The sequence below is a fragment of the Eublepharis macularius genome, chromosome 13, assembly GCF_028583425.1.
Source record: "Eublepharis macularius isolate TG4126 chromosome 13, MPM_Emac_v1.0, whole genome shotgun sequence".
Lineage (NCBI taxonomy): Eukaryota > Metazoa > Chordata > Lepidosauria > Squamata > Eublepharidae > Eublepharis > Eublepharis macularius.
The window spans coordinates 67,786,387-67,806,831 of record NC_072802.1 but is presented as its reverse complement, the minus strand read 5'-3'; the positions used below and the strand labels follow the sequence as shown (position 1 = coordinate 67,806,831).

The following is a 20,445-nucleotide window of genomic DNA, read 5'->3' as shown; positions in this document are numbered from 1 at the left end:
TTCCAACCCTATGATTCTATACTAAGGCATCACCGCTAGCTGTTCTCCATTGACTGGGATAAAGAGTGCTTTGAATACTCAAAAACAGCGCTGAAAACGAAGCAGTAAGCACAGCACCAGATTTCTGCAATCCTAATCCTATTATATTGCTTACTGGATGCGGGATTCCACAGCCTTCCACTGCACGTTCCACCTTGAGTCTCACGGAGAAAGGCGAACTGTAAATAAATATCGCCTGGATAGATCAGTTACAGGCCATTTTGTGGGCTGCTTCGGCAGGAATCACCAAGCGCACTGCAGCTTCTCGTGTCTAGCTAGAGTGGCACTTTATTTATATATTTAAAATATTTCTACGCCCATTTTTCTCCTGAGTATCTCAGGACCTAGGGGTACTCTGTTTTTCTTCCCAACGGAGATTCAGAGGCACTTAACAACATTGTTCTCTGGTCTTCCATTTTACCCTCACAACAACAACAACCCTGTGAGGGAGGTTAGGCTGAGAGAGTGTGGGTGGCCCGAGCTCACCCAGCAAGATTCCATGGTAAAGTGGGGATTCGCGCTGTAGTGGCCAAAGTGTTTAGGACTAGGATCTGGGAGGTCCGAGTTCAGGTTCTCACTCTGCCATCAGACAGGACAGGATGGGGGAGGGGAGAAGAACTGGATCTGGGCTCAATTGTCCATCAGATGAATGGAACTTTCCTGCCTCCAAGAAATGCTGCTCATGGGGGATAGAGGACCTAGAGGAATGACATAAGAGAGGCATGCAGTAGGAAACTGGTGGAAATTGCCAACTTAGTCTGTTTCCAACCCCGTGTACACCACCCTATGCCCTGCGGAGGAAGGGCAAACTAAGAATCTACTTGGATAGATGCAGGAAAAACACTTCAGGCATATGGCCCTTGCCATATGTCAGTGTGGCTGGCACACTGTCTTTTAAGGAAATACCCCCTGAGTAGTGGTTCCTCTGCAATGCTAGGAACCTGCCTGAAAGATGGATGCAAAGCAGGCAGCCTGCCAACCATACTGCTAAAGAAGTGAAACTGGTAACAGATTTAGGAGGCACACCAGAGAGAGAGAAAGAGACAGAGAACATATTCAAATTTAACCAGTTTCAGCAGTTCAAGGGAGGACCATTCCTTTCTTTATCACTACAGATGCTCCAAAACGCAACACAACTTCCCCAATGAGTATTTACGCTCCCAGCCACCGAAGTCAACGCATAAGTACGCTCAACAACAGACGGGACTGCCACCAGTTTCAAAGCGGATACTTTTCTAACCCTGGGTCAAACACCTCCCCTCCCCCAGACACACACACACACATGCGCTCTCGCACAAACGAAAACCACAGAGAGGAATTTACTCGAAGTTCTCTGATTTGTAGGGAGAGCTCCCTTCCAAGGCGTCTCCCAATGGCAGCTCAAGCATTTGGCACATCACGCTTCTTAACTCCAGGAACTGCAGTTCCCAGCAATGCTGTCATAAGCTCACCATGCTGGGGAGGGCAGGAGGGGGCACAAGCAGCAAATGGCTTCTTGTTACCACATCAAGCCAACTCCAGAGGATAAACAGAAGAGAGCTCTAGTGAGGAGAGCAGGGCAGACCCAAGCCGAAATCCATTCCCATGGCCCCCCCTCGTCTTGCAAGGGAGCTTTGACTCTGGAAAGCTCAGACCCTGGAAATCTAGTTGGTCTTTAACGCACTACTGGACCCCCGTCTTGCTCTTCTCCCACAGACCAACACAGCAACCCACCTGAAACTATCTTCATGCCTCCCCCTACGCACACACTCTCTGCTTCTTCTCAAAACCCTGCCATTCAAAAAGAGGATTCTCTGATGGTACACCACTGCGATTCCAGCTGCACAATTCCCCACCTTTCCAAATCCGGAGCAACCCGCACGTGCATGCAAGTTCACGCCAGTTTGCTCCAGATTCCGATTCCATTAAGAGCCATTTCCGATTCCCCACCCCCAAATTGCATCACTACATTCCCCCCCTTCTCCGCTGCACGTTTGTACTCCAGTAGGCCCGGGTGTACAAGAGGCAACAGCAGGCCTGTTATTTCGGGCTTCCCCTTCCACCCAGTGCCCGGACAAGGAGAGTATGCGTTTTACACAGAGGGAGAGCCAAATCCACTTCCCTCCTTCCTCCCTCCACAAGACTCCGGCCCAAATGGGTCAACGCCATTTGCTTCTCCTTTCTCATAACGGCTCTCCAGAACCTGGAAAACTTAAGACTTAAATTGGCTGCCCTTAAAGAAACCAAAAAACATGGGGACAGAAACAATTCCTTCCTCTTATTCTTACACCCCAGCCACTTTTACGATCCGATCCTGGACGTGTTTACTTGGAGGTAAGCCCCAATGACCGAGACAGCTCTCCCTCTCGAGGTGTAAACAGGACCGTAGCCTTAATCCGAAGCAAACTGTTCCGATTTCAAGGCAACTCACTCCCAAATCAGAGCTGCAATCCCAGGAGCTGCTTACTTGGCAAGTAAGAGGCGCACAATGGGGGCTTACTCCCGAGTAAACTGCTGCAACCACGTTTGCACCCGGATCTGAAAAGTTCCCTTCGCCGTGCTTGTGCCTCGACGATTCCACACTGGAATCGCCTCGCCTCGCTTGTAAAAACAGAGAGTTTGGAACGGATCAGAGTTTAAAGACTTCGGCGGTGGAAAATTCCCATTCGAGGCATAAAACACCTATTAAATTTACCCCGCGAGCAGTTCTAAGGGAATTCCCGGGTCTAGACAAGGTGAAAGAGACCCCGCACACCCGCGCCCACCCCTTGAATTGCATTCTGCAAAAAGGAAGCAGCAGGAACCAAGAGTTTTCCAGTTCTTTGATTTACCCCCACCCCAGGCTTTACGTGCAAAAACCAACGCAATGCAATACATGTTTTTTTGACTGTGAAAAGTGCTTGAAGAGTATCAAGTCTGGGGCACATGCAGAGAGCAAATTAAAGCAAAAGCAGCCAACGTTGTTCCGTCCCAATCTGTCTTCCGCTCTCTTAGCACGGCGAGATGTTCATTTTGGAAAACCCGGGGGGGGGGAGATTTGGGGGAGGGGGCGTCTCCTAATTCCCCCCCCCCCGCGCTCTTACCTTGTTTCAAAGCAAACCGCTTTTCCCCCCATCGCTGCTCGTGCCGCTTGGAACAGTTAATCCTTTTTTAGTCTTTCTTTTTTCCCGTGCATGAAAGATCAGCCAAGTGCATAGGAAAGGGAGGTTGCAAAATGTTAAAAAGCAAAGAGAAAGCGAACCAAATATAGATTATTTTGGAGAGAAAAAACACACACACACATCAATATCCCTTGGATCCGTTCCGGAGGGACGAGAGGACGCCTCTTAATCTTCCTCCTCTCCCATCCGCCTGGGGCGTGTTTGTAAATCCAAAAGCGGGGCTTGCTTGGGGGGCCCGGAAATCTCGCCTGGGTCGCCTCTTTCCCCCCCCTTAAGATGTCTGTCCTTAGCGGCGGCGGCAGCAACTCCCGAGCCAGCTTCTGCTGCGCCGCCCCTCTTTGCAGCTTTTGCAAAGCCCCAAGTTTGAGCTCCTCATTCTCCGGCTTACGCTTTGCTGCTGCTCAGATCCGGAGGCGGGGGGACGGCAGGCGAGATTGATCGCAGCCCTCCCCGCAAGCCTCCCAGCAGCCGCCAGGCTCACACCAAACAAACAGCGCAGCTTTGGCTTGCAACAGTCTCGCCTCCCCCCCCCCCCCAACCAGGCTGCTCTCTTAAAGGGACCGGCGCCACTTCAAAAAGCGCCCGCTTGGGTGTTGCGTGGTCCACAACAGACCTTTCTTTCGAGCTCAGAAATCCATGCAGATTTCATCTTTTCCTCATTGCCGCAATTTTCGAAAGCAATCGGGTGCCTCGAGAGAGGGCTCGGAACGCAGGGGGGGTGCAGTTTTCCCGGGCTCTTCCAAGCAAATGGGAGCGGGGCTGCGCAGTGTTTTAGGCTGGTTTTAGGCAATCGTCCCAGGCGGATTCTGGGAAATGGTCAGCAAAGGGTTATACGCAGGGCTTTTTTTCTTGGAAAAGAGGTGGTGGGTTGCCAGCACAGGGGGCAACTCTTGGCGGAATGTGGTGCCCCTGGTACCACATGTGCGCGTGCAAAGTGCGTGCATGCTCCCAGGTCCAATGATGTCACTTGGGGTCAGCTAGAACAAGGGGGGAGTTTTTAAAAGTTTAAATCACCCTTGGTGAAAATGGTCTAATGGCTGGTGGCCCCGCTCCCTGATCTCCAGACAGAGGGGAGTTTAGATTGCCCTCCACACCCAGAGGGCAATCTAAACTCCCGGCTGTCTGGAGATCAGGGGGCGGGGCCACCAGCCATGTGTCCATTTTCAAGAGGTTCCGGAACACCGTTCCACCGCATTCCATCTGAAAAAAAGCCCTGGTTATACAGAAATTAAAGTACATCAGAGCAATCATCAAAAGGCAAAGGCTTCTTTGAACAAGAAAGGTTTAGGTCTCCAATTATTTATTTATTTATTGTCTCTCTTTCTCACCCAGATCCAAGGTGGATTATACAGTGCACCTGAAATATGATATAATCAACAGCTACGATATTCGTGGAGCAAAGTACAATAATGAACTTTCCGCATGTCTTTGGAGAAATTATTCCCAACCCGTTAAACCAGGGAGAAGGCCCTCCCTTTGTATCCCCCATTAACCTCAGCTGTGGGGGAAGGGCACCACCACTAATTCCTGCTAGCTTATTTATTTCTATTTACTTCATCTATACCTCATTCATCGCCCCAAGGGGGACACAAAGTGGCTTACATCGCTCTCCTCTCCACCATTTTATCCTCACAACAACCCTGTGAAGTCGGTTAGACTGAGAGTGTGTGATTGGCCCAAGGTCCCCCAGCGAGCTCCCATGGCAGAGTGGGGATTCGAACCTGGGTCTTCCAGATTCCCCGCCTTGACGCTGATGTTAGTCAAAGGGTTTGGCTCCCAGTTAGTAAGTCTTTAAGATGTCAGCGCTCTTTAACAATTAGTTACAGGTTAATTGGAGGTAAAAGTCAGCCACATGAAAACTGGTGTGGCTTACAGGTGACATCCTAAGCAGTTAGTCCAGTCTCAGTCCATTGAAAGCAATGACTGGAATAATTCTGCTTAGAATTTCACTGTTCATGTCAGAGGCTATCCTAAAGAATGAGGAATAAAGGGATTGTTTCTGAGCATGCGCCAAGAGCTTTTTCTCCATAGTCATGCCACTGAATAACCACAACTAGACTCTAAGATTAGGAAGAAGAGTTTCTTGGCCAGCGTTCAAATTTAGAGAAACAGACTCAAAATTAATTAACCAGCATTTGTTACCCCATCAAGCATCTTGTCCTGTACTTCCCAGTAAATGGTGGATCTCACCCACCCCTACGCTACCCACCACCACCATTAGAGCTGTATGTTTAATGTGACATCATACAAACTGGCTTTAATATGTAAACATTGCCACGTTTGGAATTTCTTGGCATGAATTACATTTTTGATTTCTCTGCACCGAAAATAGACAGCTATCATTATGAGGAATGCTTCCATCACTACCCAAAGAGGACTGGCTCTGGAGGCACCACCGGAGTGGCCACCGCACAGCATTCTCATTCCCCAAACCAATTTCTTTTGTGGGGGAAGACTCAACAAGGCTTGCATCTTAAGGAGGGAGGCATGCAAAGAGATTCTTCAGTGCACCAGTGCAAACATCAGCTTAGCTACAGTAGTCTAGAAGAGTTAGCCATGTTAGTCTGTAGTAGCAAAATAGTAAAGAGTCCAGTAGCACCTTTAAGACTAACCAACTTTATAGTAGAGTAAGCTTTTGAGAGCCACAGCTGTCTTCGTCAGATGCCATATATCTGACGAAGAGAGCTGCGGCTCTCAAAAACTTATGCTACAATAAAATTGACTGTGGCTCTCGAAAGCTTATGCTACAATAAAGTTGGTTAGTCTTAAAGGTGCTAATGGACTCTTTACTATTTAGCTACAGCAGTGAGTTTCACCCAGGTAACCCTTAACCATTTGCCAAGATATTGGGGCATGTCTATCACATGAACCCAGGTATTGCAGACTCATCGGAGGCGTGCTGAGTGAGCACCGATATCATAAGCCAGAAAAGGACCAGGGAGACCCAGCATCAGATACCCACTCTGCAACACTGAGTGACCCTGGGCTAGTTACTTTCTCAGCCCAAACCATCTCAAAGGCTGGCTGTAAGGGGAAAAAATGGAAGCGAACCATGTACACCACCCTGAACATTGTGGAAGAAGGGTAAGATAAATGCACAGTAGACAGCTAGCACGTTTGTTCATGTGGCACCCTAGGCAAGCTTTTTGCACATCGGCTTTGCCCCGTGTGAACCGTGACCTAGATTATAACCCACCAGCGGCTGCACATTGCAAGAGAAGAGAGAGAGAGTGGTGGGCAGGCTGTCTTTGAGGGAATTATACTGGACATATCAAATTCCCCTGCGGCTGCAGAAATCTATGCCAGGCTATACATTTCTGGCCGGCACATTCGGCTCCCAACGTTGCTGACTCATGGCTTTCTCCACGTTTTGAGCCCAATTCATATAACGGCATATTGTGCTGAGTGTTTATTGTGTTTGCTTTCACCACACTCAGGGCGAGCTGAAAGGGAGATACTTTTGGGAGGGTGGAAACGGCAGCAGCAAAATGCACACATGCTTTTCAGTTATTGGAGGGCTGCATCATAATGAGGTCTAAATTTGTGGACGGTGCTGGACCAGAAGCCTTGCCCTCCGTTTCGGTGGACTTTGCCCTCAGAGGTGTTATCAACTTAGTCAAAACTGATTGGCTACATATATTGTGACAATGTGATCCCTGACTGGCTGGGATCACTCAAGGAAGAAAAAAGCCGGGTAAAAAGAGGGCATAAAAGCAGAACCAGAGAGGAGAACCAATGGATGCAAAGAGCCGTGATAGAAGGGGTGTGTGTGTGTGTTATGTGCCGTCAAGTCATCTCCAACCTATGGCGACTCTATGAAAGAAAGACCTCCAAAACGTTCTAACAGACCTACTCAGATCCTGCGCACTGGAGGACGTGGCTTCTTTTATTGAGTCAAGCCATCTCATTTTAGGTCTTCTTCTTTTCCTGCTGCCTTCCACTTTCCCTAGCATTGACTTTTCCAGAGAATCTTGTCTTCTCATAATGTGGCTAAAGTACAATAGTCTCAGTCTTGTCATTTTAACTTGTAAGGAGAATTCAGGCTTGATTTGATCTAGTACCCACTTATTTGTCTTTTTTTCTGTCCATGGTATCCACAAAACTCTCCTCCAGCACCACATTTCAAATGAATAAATTTTCTTCCTGTCAGCTTTCTTCACTGTCCAGCTTTCACATCCATACATGGCAATGGGGAATACCATAGTTTCGATTATCTTGATCTTGGTTCCCAGAGAGACATCTTTATCTTTAATCAAAAAGAGTCCAGTAGCACCTTTAAGACTAACCAATTTTATTGTAGCATAAGCTTATTGTAGCATAAGCTACAAAAATTGGTTAGTCTTAAAGGTGCTACTGGACTCTTTTTGATTTTGCTACTACAGACTAACACGGCTAACTCCTCTGGATCTTTATCTTTAAGGATCTTATCTGGCTCCCTCACAGCTGCTCTTCCAAGTCTCAATCTTCTTCTGATTTCTTCACTGCAGTCTCCCTGTTGGTTGATGATTGAGCCAAGGAACAGAAAATCTTGAACAACTTCAATTTCCTCATTGTCAGCTTTAAAGTTGTGTAATTCCTCGGTAGTCATTACTTTTGTCTTCTTGATGTTCAGTTGTAATCCTGCTTTGGTGCTTTCTCCTTTAACCTTCATCAGTAGTCGTTTCAAGTCTTCACTATTTTCTGCTAGTAATGTGGTGTCATCTACATATCTCAAATTGTTCCTCCCACCAGTTTTCACTCCACCTTCTTCTAGATCTAATCCAGGTTTCTAGGAAAAGGTTATGGAGACATGTTGTGCCCCCCCCCCAATCCCTCCAAATAAAACACGTGAGCATTCAACATAGCCCTGTCCCTTGCAACTTCACCATAGATAAGCAATCCTCAATTTTTTTTAACCTGCAGGCACTTTGGGCTTCTCACATGGGCTGGTGGGCAGAAACACAAAATGGCCACCACAGGAGTTGAAGCCAACCACAAAATGTCAAGGATTAAGATTATGCATTACTCTGACAATAGCTCACCAACATTTCAGGCAGAAGTTCTGTTTAATATGGGTGGAGAAAAGAACTCTCTTTCTTTAGTTCGGCCCCCCCTGCTCCCCACGCACACACACACAGGAAGCCTAAGGGCAGGGGAGAAGAGGGATAATATTAAAAAGCACAGACTGGATAAAGGGGAATGAAAGAGAATCAAACCAACACTGTAGTGGCAGCTGCCACTGAAACAACTCCCCCCCCCCCCAAAAGCTGTACAGCCAATCAGCAGCCTTCCTGGGCAAGAGCCCCACCTGGCCACGTCCATTTTCTAAAAACACTTGGCAGGCACCGGGAAAGGGGACAGCGGGTACCACGGTGCCCATAAGGCAACCCGCTGGGGAGCTGCACGGTAGGTAAATGCTATGCAACTATTGTGGCTACTAGCTGTTAATAGGTGTGTATTATTATGAAGCAGTCTCCGCCAACGGCCACCCTTACATCTTGTGGACAGAATTCAGCTCATTTATTATATGCTTTCTGAATGAATACTTCCTTCTGTGTGTTTTTATGTACCAACCATCCATTTCAGTGGGGGACGTGCTTTTTAGTACAACAAGGAAGGGAGATAATTTTTGCTTCTTCTCACAGTGTCCGTAAGTTTGCCGTGCCCTGCCCTCCACCAAGTTTCAGACATCTTGCCTGCTCTGAACCTATTGCTATCATTCAACACAGCTTGTAGAGCAGAACAGCAAAATTACATAAAACCAAATGCACTCGGCATCTCCCAAGCCCCGAGTTTCCTTGCCACACCTGGTTTACAGCTGTCCTTCCCCGTGGAGCAGAAACTGTGGTGGGTCAGAGGGCGATGGCATATTTCTCTAGACCCTTGTCAGCCTGCTGGGATGGGAGAGCAAGAGAGCAGGCACGGTATACATTCCTGGGATGTTTGCCCCCTTTCCTCCCACATCTGCAGGAAGGCCTGCCGGGGTTTCTTTGTCTCCCGCCGCACTTGCATGCCGATGCCTCTCAGCCGGTTGGCACAGCTCAAGGTTACCCTCGCTGGCATTTGTCTGTGCTGAGTTTGCATTCTCATGCTGAGCTTGCATTAGACATGCTTTGCCTTTTGGAAGGCTGCCCTCGTGCCTCCAGCTACGGCAGGGATTCAGCGCTGAGGGCCAATTCACACATTATCAAATTGCCCACGAGGTACCCTGTGAAATGCATCCAGAAAACTTGCCCTTTCCCTTCCTCCCTTTATGCACGTTGCCTCTACCCATTAGGAGGAACCAAGGCCAACTGCAAGCTGTGTGTTATCTACATAACAGCCAACAAAGAGAAGATTTCTCTTAGGGCTTAAATTGATGAGACAAAGATCATGTCCTTGTGTCTATCCATATAATGCAAACTTCAGGCCCCTGCAGGACAAGGCAGGGAGAGATGGGGGGGGGCGGGGTTCCAGGCTCCAGTCCTTGTTACAGCATTAAAAGCAGCTTAGTTTAAAAGGGCATATTTTCTCCTCTTAAAATGCTGCTAGCAGAACAGGGACGCTGTTTTTTCATAAGGAAATCCAGTGGGGGTTGAAGGGCGAGACACCCTCTCTCTTCCCGATACACGCCCAAGGCTGCTGTGAGCCTCACACACATGTTCCAGGGAACACATCCTCGTTACATAATATCAAATGCTGCCCTGCATGTTTCCTCTTTTAGCATGAGAATTTCAACATGGGAATGATCGCCATCATGGTGACAGGAAACCAATGCAGACTACAGCATCAGTGCAGGCAGACCATATGATAGATAGTATAGCAGCAAACACAGTCCTTCAGCGGAACAGGCTTCCTCAAGAGACGGCGGGCTCTCCTTCTTGGGAAGCTTTTAAGCAGAGGCTAGATGGCCATCTGACAGCAATGTTGATTCTGTGAACATAGGCAGATCATGAGAGGCAGGGCAGGAAGGGTTACATCATTGCTTAGTTCTCATGACCCCTTTTTACACGCCCTGGGTAATGCCGATTGCCACTTTGGGGTCAGGAAGCAATTTTCCCTAGGTCAGTTTGGCTGGGGAGCCTGATCGCATGTTGCCATCTTCTGGGCATGGAGCAGGAGTCACTGGGGGTGGGGGTGGGGGTAGTTGTGAATTTCCTGCATTGTGCAGGGGGTTGGAATAGATGACCCTGGCGGTCCCTTCCCGCCCTTTGATTCTATGATTCTAATGTAACAGTGGGAATTCCACTGACATCATCAGGACTGTCGCGGTCATTGAGGCAGGGCCGGCCCCCACCTCGAGCGCTGAGGCATCAAAGGGGGCGCTGGAGGGGGCGCCAGGGGCACGCGCCACGGAGCTGGCGGCGGCAGCACTGGTGGCTGAGCAGGAAGTATGGGAAGCCGCTCGCGCACAGCCCCAGCCACCTGTCGTCGCATGACGTCACACAAAATTCGCGCGAGGAAACGCGATATTTCGCATTTTCCCCGCAACGAGGCGCGACGTCCCGCATGAAGGTAAGCAATCGGGAAACGGCCCATGAGAACCGGGCCGTTTGCAGACAGCTTACCTGCCCCCAGAATGTCGCGCCATGTTGCAGGGAAAACGCGAAATATCATATTTTCTCGCACGAGTTTTGCAAACTCGCGCGAGAAAACACGATATTTCGCGTTTTCCCCGCAACATGGCGCGACGTTCCAGGGGCAGGTAAGCCGTCTGGAAACAGCCCTAGAATCTTTGCCCCCCAAAGGAGAGCGATCTCAAGTATTTGGCCAACATAGCCATATGCAACGCTTCTTGGCAATTTGCTGTTATTTGTACTGTGCCGTCTTCTCCTCTTTAGTTCCAAAAGAAGTATCTGCTTTACAGGGTGAGAAAATGGATGCCAGCTAATTATAAAAATGAGCAGAAGACCAAATGTGCACTGAAGTATTAATGGCTAATTTTATACTGTCAAATGTGTTTTGCTGCAACCAAGTATTTTGAGAGGTGTGGGTAAACTCTAAGCTGCTCCCTCAACATTTCATGTCCAAACAGTCACCTAATAATTATCACTAAAATGTAAATCGCAACTCTTTCCTGCTCCGAAGAGAACAGCTCAGACCGGTGTTGTCACATCAAAATCTGAAAAATTAAGGGACACGTCAAAATTTCAGTGCCCGGAAAAAGGACATCCATTAGCTTCCACCAGGGCTGCATAGAGAGGGAACAATTCTTTTAATTACACCTATCAATCAATTAGGTTAGGCCAGTAGTTTTCAAGCTTTCTGCCTCAGAGGAATGCTTGCTACAACCATTTGTTTGCCAAGAATCCCTGTTTTGTCTGCCTTGAATCTCTGGAAGTGTTGAAAGGGACAGCCACAGAGTTAACGTGATGTACAGGTGTGTCTCCATACATTCCGCTTGTGGGAAGAGCGGGTTATAAATTTAATAAAATAAATAAATTCCAACTGTCCCTCTTTACAGTCCACATTCTTGGCAATTCACTGATCCAATTTTTACCAGGGGATGGGAAATTTGAGGCATACCTTTAAAAATATCTTGGGCACGCTATTTTCCCTTCCATTCCCTCCCCCAATAAATCTACAGTAAATATGGTCCAATCTGAGCAAAACTGCTGCTATCCTAGCAGTACAACCGGATCTCTTGCAAATATAAATATTCTACTCAGCACTTTTTAATTATTTAAAAAATTAAACCCCTACAAGCAGGATATACATTTAAAAATAAATCTGCAGCTAATGCATTCGGTTGAATCGCACTTCAGCTCCAGAAGCGGAAGGTTATAGTGGAGGAAAACAGCAGAAAGCTTTCAGAAATACAGTTTGCAAAAGGGGGAAAGGGCACACACGATAATATACGAGGTATGAGCAGGGCTTTTTTTCAGCAGGAACGCGGTGGAACGGAGTTCTGGAACCTCTTGAAAATGGTCACATGGCTGGTGGCCCCGCCCCCTGATCTCCAGACAGAGGGGAGTTGAGATTGCCCTCCGCACCATTGACACGGAAGGCAAGCTAAACTCCCCTCTGTCTGGAGATCAGGGGGCGGGCCACTGGCCATGTGACCATTTTCACTGAGGGCGATTTAAGCTTTGAAACCCCCCCCCTTGTTCCAGCTGACCCAAAGTGATGTCATTGTGCAGTCCTGAGTTCCACCACTGAGTTCCCCCACCTCTTTTCCCAGAAAAAAAGCCCTGGGTATGAGGATGTGGGGAGCAGAGGGTCCCCCTGTGTGGAATGTTGGAGGCCTTGCATTTCATCATTTACATTCCACTATAACAATAAATTATAATTAACTAAAACTAAAATTAAATCACGGTTTGTGTTGCGGTAAGTCTACCAGGCATAAATCCCATTATTTGTGTGAACAGGTTTTGTCAATCTCTTGTATGTTCTCTTCCCCCTTAGAGAGAACATTCACTTATACTGTTGTTTCTATAGCCAGTTCCATACAAGGGGGTGGTGCTACTCAACAAACTGAAGCTTGTGAATTCAGACATCACAACAAAGCTCAGTTAGTCCAACTGGGGGTTAATACGCCAGCTACAAGCTCGAGTTTGAAATTCTAGTTGATTGGTTGGACTGTCTGCATTCAGACCTCACAGCTAACTGGAGGTGTTCAAACCATGGTTTGTCATGGGGTCTGAATAAAATCTGAGTGTTTATTGTGGAAAACACCAGGGTAGCCGCAACCATATACTTTCACACATTACACAAGAGGCATACCAGGGTCAGAACTCATAGCTGCATCCAACCATATTTTCTTCACAAGGGTACCATGTTTGTGACATGTACATGTTTCAGTATACACTTAAATAATTTTCGGTGTTCCCACATAATTTTTTGTGACTCAAAGCATTAAGTGGTTCTTCAAGTTAGTTCATAGAACCTGCAACACCTGAATTACTGGCAAAAAAGTGGTATTTTTTTCCTGCAGGATAAGCCACCCCTGAAAATAAATAACTGTCTCCTGCCACAGAAATAAATCGCTGCAGCTTTATTAAATCAATATTAATTCATAATCTTTAACGCACAATTACAGTTCTATCTCACATACAAAACTACCCTCTCTTCAAAACCTCCCATCTGTCAGATTTATAATTAGCTTATTACTGCCCATATATCTCCTAATAACTTTTCCTTCAGCCCCTGTGAGGTGAATTAAGGAGAGCTAATAAAGCATGGCTGGTAATCCATTTACACGTCTGTCTTACACTTTTGTCCAGGATTCAAATTAAAAGATACCTTTCTGGAGAAGAAGGGGGGAGAGAAAGTATATTTCTTTTCAGGTCCTTCAACTTCCTTCATGCTTAGTCCTATGTCCGAGTTCCTGTTTGCTACTCCAATAGGCCAAGGGGTGTGAGATACGTAGAGGTGGACACGGACCAGGAAAAAACCACGGGCTGTCAGGCCGTAGTCTGTCACATTTCACAGATCACGAACTTTTAATGGACCTGCTTTGATTCGCGAACCAGTTTGTCGGTCTGTGGTCCGTCACATTTGGGGGCCTGTCAGCTGAAGCCAGCCCCGCAGGGGAGCACTCGTTTCCGTACCACTTGCAAGTGAGGGGCATGGAAATGGGCACTTTAAACGCCGTTCCTTGCTTCAGCTGGCAGGTGGGGAAGTTCCCGCCAGCCAGCTGGAGCAAGCCAAGGGGGTTTAAAAGTTAAAGCACCCCTTTCCTTGTGGCTTGCATGCTGCAGGGAAAGAGGCACTCTGCAACCCCCTCGGCTTGCTCTAGCTGATCTGTAGGGGAGGAAGCTCCCCCACCCAACATCTGAAGCCAGTCCCACAGAGGAGTGCCCATTTCCGTGTCGCTTACAAGCGAGGGGCAGGAAAATGGGCGCTTTAAACCCCATGCCTTGCTTCACCTGGCAGGTAGGGAAGTCCTCGCCTGTCAGCTGAAACCAGCCCCACTGGAAGCACCTGGTTCCGTGCTGCTTGCAAGCGAGGGGCACGGAAATGGGTGCTTTAAACCTCACACCTTGCTTCAGCCGGAAGGCGGGGAAGTCCCGGGGAAGGCATAGACTGACGGACCAGCCCAAAAGTCATTGGGTCCATTAAAAACACATGTCCCACAACCCTCCGGCTCGCAAACGCCAAACTGGGCTGTTCTGTGTCAAATTTTGGTCCGTGCCCATGTCTGGTTGCAGCCATTTTGTAGGCTGTCAAATGCAAGTCTTTTCTCACCAGTTTGTTTATAGCCCAGCATTTTGCAATAGTGAATGTCTTCTCTGATCAAGTAAAATAATTTCTGAATTCCCTGAATATAATATGAAAAAAGGAGGGAACTGTAGCAGGTTGTACACACATTGATTCTAGGCCCAGCACATACAGATGGATGGGACAAGAATAAGACAAGACGACACAGTGCCACGAGGGCGGGAGCCACTGGGACACACTTCTCCCTACTCTTGCCTTTTTCCATCAATCAGTCAAGTGAGATCAGCTTGCTAGTTATAGCCTGATGGTTTTTGGAGTCATGATGAGAGAAGAAATAGAATTCCCAGTGTGTGTGTGTGTTATCCAATATGGTATAATTAATGAAATGTCAGACTAGAACCAGTGAGAATACGGTTCAAATCTCTGCTCAGCCATGAATCTCCTCAGGCAACTATGGATCAGTCACTTTCAAACTATTCTGCCCCACAAGGATTGTGAGGATAAAATAAGAGAGAAGTTCCTAGAAGGAAGGGTGAGATTCAACACATGTGATAAGATGTTTACAGTAAGACCCCGGTGAGAAATGACAGAAGAAGAAATAAGCACTGCCCAACCTACACTGTAACAACAACATACATGTGGACATACGAAGATACTGTTTTAAATAACAACAACATTCGATTTATATACCGCCCTTCAGGACAACTTAACACCCACTCAGAGCGGTTTACAAAGTATATTATTATCCCCACAGCAATCACCCTGTGAGGTGGGTAGGGTTGAGAGAGCTTCGAGAAGCTGTGACTGACCCAAGGTCACCAAGTGGAGGAGTGAGGAATCAAACCCGGTTCTGCACATTAGAGTCCCGCCGCTCTTAACCACTCCACCAAATCAGAAGTATCTTCCAAGGTGTGGATATTCATCTGGGAATCAGGGCTGACAATGTTTCCACCAGTCTCTGCATGTTAATGCATGTTTCGTTTATCTCTCTTCCTTCCAGGAAGACAGTTATTTATAAAACCTCTGCAGGAGATCAGAACATTTTGTCTACAGAGCAAGATCCAGATCCAACAGCGCCTTAAAGACCAACTAGATTTCCAGGTTATGAACTTTCAAGAGTCAAAGCTGTAAGGCCCCAATCCTGACTCTTCACAGCATTTTTAAATCGTTTTAAAATGGTGGCAGCATCCACAGGTCAGACCCACGGATGCCATCACGTCTAGTATGGTTCTTAAGGTTGTATCCTATGACTCTGTGGGAAGAGACTTGCCCTGGAGGAAAGACCCCTCCTGCCAAAGCGGTAATCCTTGGATTAAATCCAAATGTCTAGTTTGGTTAGCCCTAACTGGCTTGTGGTACAAGTGACGTGGCAGCCAGGAAAGTGGGTCTTTTCCACACTTCTGAAACATTCTGCAGAGGTTTGTTTCCCTAGTGCTAACATTATTTTGTTTTCTTAGCCCTTGGCGTAACCTCACCTTGATTATTCTTTCCCACCTACGGATTTTTTTTTTTGTAGGCTTGATTGCCGTTGCAGTTTTTAAAGCTTTACCACGTCTGTCATTTTTGTTTGTTTCTCGTTGATTTTTACAATTAAACTTGGACGCTCCTGTTAGTAAGGCAGAACAGAAGTGCTTTGAGTAAGAAACAAAAGGGCCCCGTTGCCTGCAGTGTGAAGAATCTGACAAATCCGTCCTTTGCAGCCTTACTCCAGTCTAAGCCTTTTGACTTCAAGGTTCTGAAAATGGAGTAACTCTACAGAGGATTGGAGGGTAAGTTAAGGAGTTAAAGGGAATGGAGCATCCCTTGAAACTATGTTTCAAGGCACAAACAAACAACACAAAGTACACTTGGGAGGGCAGGCTGATAAACATTTTTCGTGGCCTAATAACTTCTTGACTCTGTTTGCAAGACCACAGGCCTCCACCACCCACCCACCCCTAAAAATGCAAGGCACGTTAATTTCTTAATATCTGCAAACAAGAAATACGGTCTTGTCTCAGTAGTCAATAGTTTATTACGCTTGTAAACTGCAAGAAGGAAAAACACAACCCCGAGCCTCTAAGGCACATTATCATGTTATGTTATCGGATGTGCTCACTGGCAAGACTTAGGAAAGCAGAGGGCCAAAGGGGCCCCTGGCGCAAAGACTCACATTCTGTGATGCAACCACTAACCATTAACCCGCCACTTCAGCTCCTGTTTGCAGCGTGCCCGGACTGGAGATTTCTTTGCTGTGCTGTGCTTATCCCTTAATACCCCCCTTCTGGACTTGGAACGAAGAAGAATCTTTGCCGTAAAGATCTGCATATTGTACAGAAGGCACTGTCCCAAGGCACCCAGACTGCTAGGAACTGGAGAAATCAACAAACTCTCCTATCTTGAGAAGTCTATCAATGCCCTTGGAACAGGGTCAAATCCGGCGAGTGGAAGTCAGGTATTTGCTGCTCCTCCACCCCACCGCACCCCTTCAAGGAGCAAAGAGCCCTCTATTCCAACAGCCTGGCGTTATGTTTGAAAGGAGTATGAGAAAATGGCCCACCCTGCGACTCCTCCTTGGAGTGCACCTGGACAACACTGAATGCGTGTCATGTCATCTATCTAGTTGGGCTCTGCCACACCCACAAACCTCCAGGGGCTTTTGCGTTGACTCAGAGTTCAAGGACTTCATGGAGCCACCAGAGAAAACACCAAGCTGGCCGAACTAGCCTGCCAGGTTAGCCGCCTACAAAGGCTTCTTTTAGGTCCAAACTCGATGAGAAGTTTTGGCATGAGTTCCTCTAATCCGATTTTGATTATCTCACCGTCAGATGTGGCCTGCAGGAAACAAAATTCCCAAGCATGATAAGTTTCAGCCTCCTGATAGTGTTTTCCTGGCTTGAAATAGTCCTGGGGGCCTTTGGACCTTACAGCATTGACCCAGTTGGACGCTTTGACTCTCAGTCCAATCTTTAGCTTGAAGGAAGTGGTTGTTGTGCCCCAATTATTTACCAGGGATAGTCCCGGTTTCCTGGTTGCTGTCATTTATACATCTCTGTCCCCGATTTGTCCTTATTTTTGGCTTTACCAATGTATTGTTAACATTTTTGTTAATGTGAGTTGCTGTCATTGTTGTGGTTTGGTGCTTAGCTTTCTCTGCAGGTCTCTAGAAGTGTCTAAACAGATGGATGGATGAATAAATTCTCTCCTGTACGCGCATTTTAATGCATGCACATGAGAAATAAGGCACCATGCAGGGGACCAGCTGGCCATTCCACGTGCTAGAGGAGCGTTATTCTTCTCTCTTCAACCCCAATAGACATCGCCCTCTTGGTTTTTAAAGCAATGGAAGGTAACGCAACTGCAAAACGAACTAATAGCGCATCATGAAGGCAAAGCAATATGGGGAAATGGAGGGGAGATCAGGAGGCGAGACTTGCTTTGAGCATTACAGTGATGCCCCCCCCCCATTTTATTAGTGAACTGTCGGAGGGTACAGGTGAGCATGTCTTCCTCTCCTGATTGAGGATTGATTCCTCCTCCAATTAATGCACAAGCCCAGCACTGGGCCAAGCACAAGCTGTAAATGATCTCAGAAGAGTTTTTTTTTTTAAATAACTCTTCGCCTTCCTTCTGCCTGACATATTTATCCCCTTTCTTTGAGGAAAATCCCGTTTATCTTAAGCTGAGAAAAATGCCTTCCAAATCCACACCCTCTTATGTCATGAATGAAATCCCATTTTATGAGAGAGAGGCACACAACATAAGCTTTTGAATTTCAAAGGCTTGCTGTGTACTTCAGAAACTAAGGGAAGAAGCTTCATAAATTCCACAGATGGAATATTGATTCTGCAGCTGTTTAAAGCAAGCTTGGAAGGGGAGACGAACTTGGAACAAAGGGACAAGCATGATAGACACGCAGGTTTCACCGGAGGCGAACTAGGGTGGTACAATGGACAGAGGGCCAGACTTTGATCTGAGACCCAGGTTTAAATCCTTACTCAGTCCTGAAGTTCACCAGGGCCATTTCCAGATGGCTTACCTGCCTCCGGAACGTTGCGTCATCTTGCGGGGAAAACGCGATATTTCGCGTTTTCCCCGCAAGATGGCGCAACGTTCCGGAGGCAGGTAAGCCATCTGGAAACAGCCCTGGTAACCATGTCTCAGCCTAACCTGCCTCACAGGGTGTCACACAGGTAGAGCTGTGCAGCATTCTGTGGTGCCCACAGTCAGAACAAAGGGATTGTGGCGGACCGGGAAGTACAACTCACTAACAATGCAATTCTAAACAGAGTTACACACTTCGCAGTCAATGGGCTTTAGAACAAAGTAACAGCGTAGGACTGCACCATCAGTGCAGCGGCCTTAAGCGAGCCCTTTACGACATTCTCTCAGCCTTAAACAGCAGAAAGGGCACCAGAGGTGTTTTTAAAATTCAAAAATAACTAACTCGTTTTATTTATTTTGGAAGGGAAAATCAAAGCATGCACAGACTTCAGTTCTTACGCTCTTCACAAATACTTAAAGGCTTATGTTTTGAGGCGTTCATTCCCTTGGTTTTCCCCAAGCACTCTAGTTTACTTTCTTTTAGTATTCTCTTTCTTTTCTGGAGTTAGGGATGTTGATACTTGTTTTCTAGACCCCCCAAATCCTCTTCTGTGCAAACGCCAGGGCTTTCCTTAAGCTCTCCAAAGGCCATTTCCAACCACACCGGATCGGAGTTCTCTCCACTCTCCAGGGCTACTTCACTGTTTGACTGGGTAGGGAAAATCTCCTCTCCTTAGAAGACCTATCCCTTTTCTTTGGCCCGTTTGGGTGTCCGCACCTACTTCCCAAACTTCCTTGCGAACTTTTACCCAGTTCTCCTGTTGGTGTTAAACTGCTTTCATTTAGGACTCTATCTCGCAACTGTTCAGACTCCATTCTTCTCAGCTAGGACTGAAAACAAACCCTCCTCTTTCGAGCTCATGCTATCCAATCAGATTCCTCGGAGTCGCCTGTCACTCAAAGCTCTCTGTGTCTGTGAACCTTAAAAGTCCTGCAGCTATGTGTTTACAGCCCTTCCAGACTTTTTCAAACTTGGGCTGTTTCCACACACGTTGGATAATCCACTTTCAATACTCTTTAGTGAACATTTGGAACTGCTTTTCCATGTGTGGAACTAAAAATCCACTTCCAAAGGATTGCTAAAGTGCATTGAAAGTGCATTATTCAACATGCATGGAAATGGCCATGCAGTCCATCACACCACTCTCTCTAAAGCCTCAACTTCTTCTGATATGTGGGAATAATAATAATGACCTACCTGACAGGGCTGTTGCTTAGTAGCAAGAAGCTACTGCATATAAACCATTTGACAAATTGCTATATAAAGTCTACGTAGCTTTAGTATTACCCGTAGTTCACCGCATAGCAGCAGGAACCTTGCAAGGCAATTTAAAGCACGGGGGAAAACCAGATAAATATATTGGCCTCACTTCCAGCAATAATTGCATGGATTTAGAAAAGGTATTTGTGCAGAAAAGAAAAGAAAATAGACTGGCTATGCCTACTGGTCTACAACAGTGCCTCTGTGGCCGGGTGATGACCTAAGGCCCGAAGCAATGACTGACTCAGCCGTTCTCATCATGGCAGCCGGGAGTGGCTGCAAACTGCTAGGGGGAAAGGAGCTGCAGTATAAATTGGCACTCCAGGGCAGCCTCCACCCATGTCAATGGATCGATGCCAAGGCCATGCAAACCGTTTGATCTGCATCAGTCTAGTCTGTCAAAGGGGAGGGCATGCCTTGCCTCTGCGGAGGGGGGAAAATACAAAGGCGCTATTATGGAGACGCATATTCCTCTGTGACTCACGCTAGGCTTCTGGCGTGCACAACTGAAGGGCTTCTTATGCAAGAACATAAAAGCTCAGAGACACTGGAGCGCTATAAATAGGGCATATAAACTTTCAACTGACAAGGCTCTGATTTTGTTATTGTACAAAAATCCCCCCCTCCACACACACCCTACCGATAAGGGCTGACAAACAGAGGAGAGGAGCGAAGTGTGCAGAGCTCAGCTCTGCTCGCCTTGGCAACATTATTTATGGTAAATCAAATGCATTTAGAGCTATTACTTGGCGCTTCCGATTGAATGAACGGAAAAAGAGAGACAAATCTGCCTTTTGTGGCATC

At 47.0% G+C, this 20,445-nt stretch overlaps 1 protein-coding gene across 7 annotated transcripts in view; it reads right to left on the bottom strand.

The window, feature by feature from the left end:
* NCOR2 (nuclear receptor corepressor 2) overlaps nt 1-3,567 on the bottom strand; it is a 386,637-nt gene extending 383,070 nt beyond the window's left edge. For 6 of the 7 annotated variants that reach the window (XM_054996728.1, XM_054996729.1, XM_054996722.1 and 3 more), the window contains exon 1: nt 3,102-3,567. The gene's annotated coding sequence lies outside the window, so the exon portion shown is untranslated. The remainder of the gene's footprint in view (nt 1-3,101) is intronic. The other variant, XM_054996723.1, reaches the window with a different exon arrangement.
* Between the last annotated feature and the right edge of the window lie 16,878 nt (nt 3,568-20,445).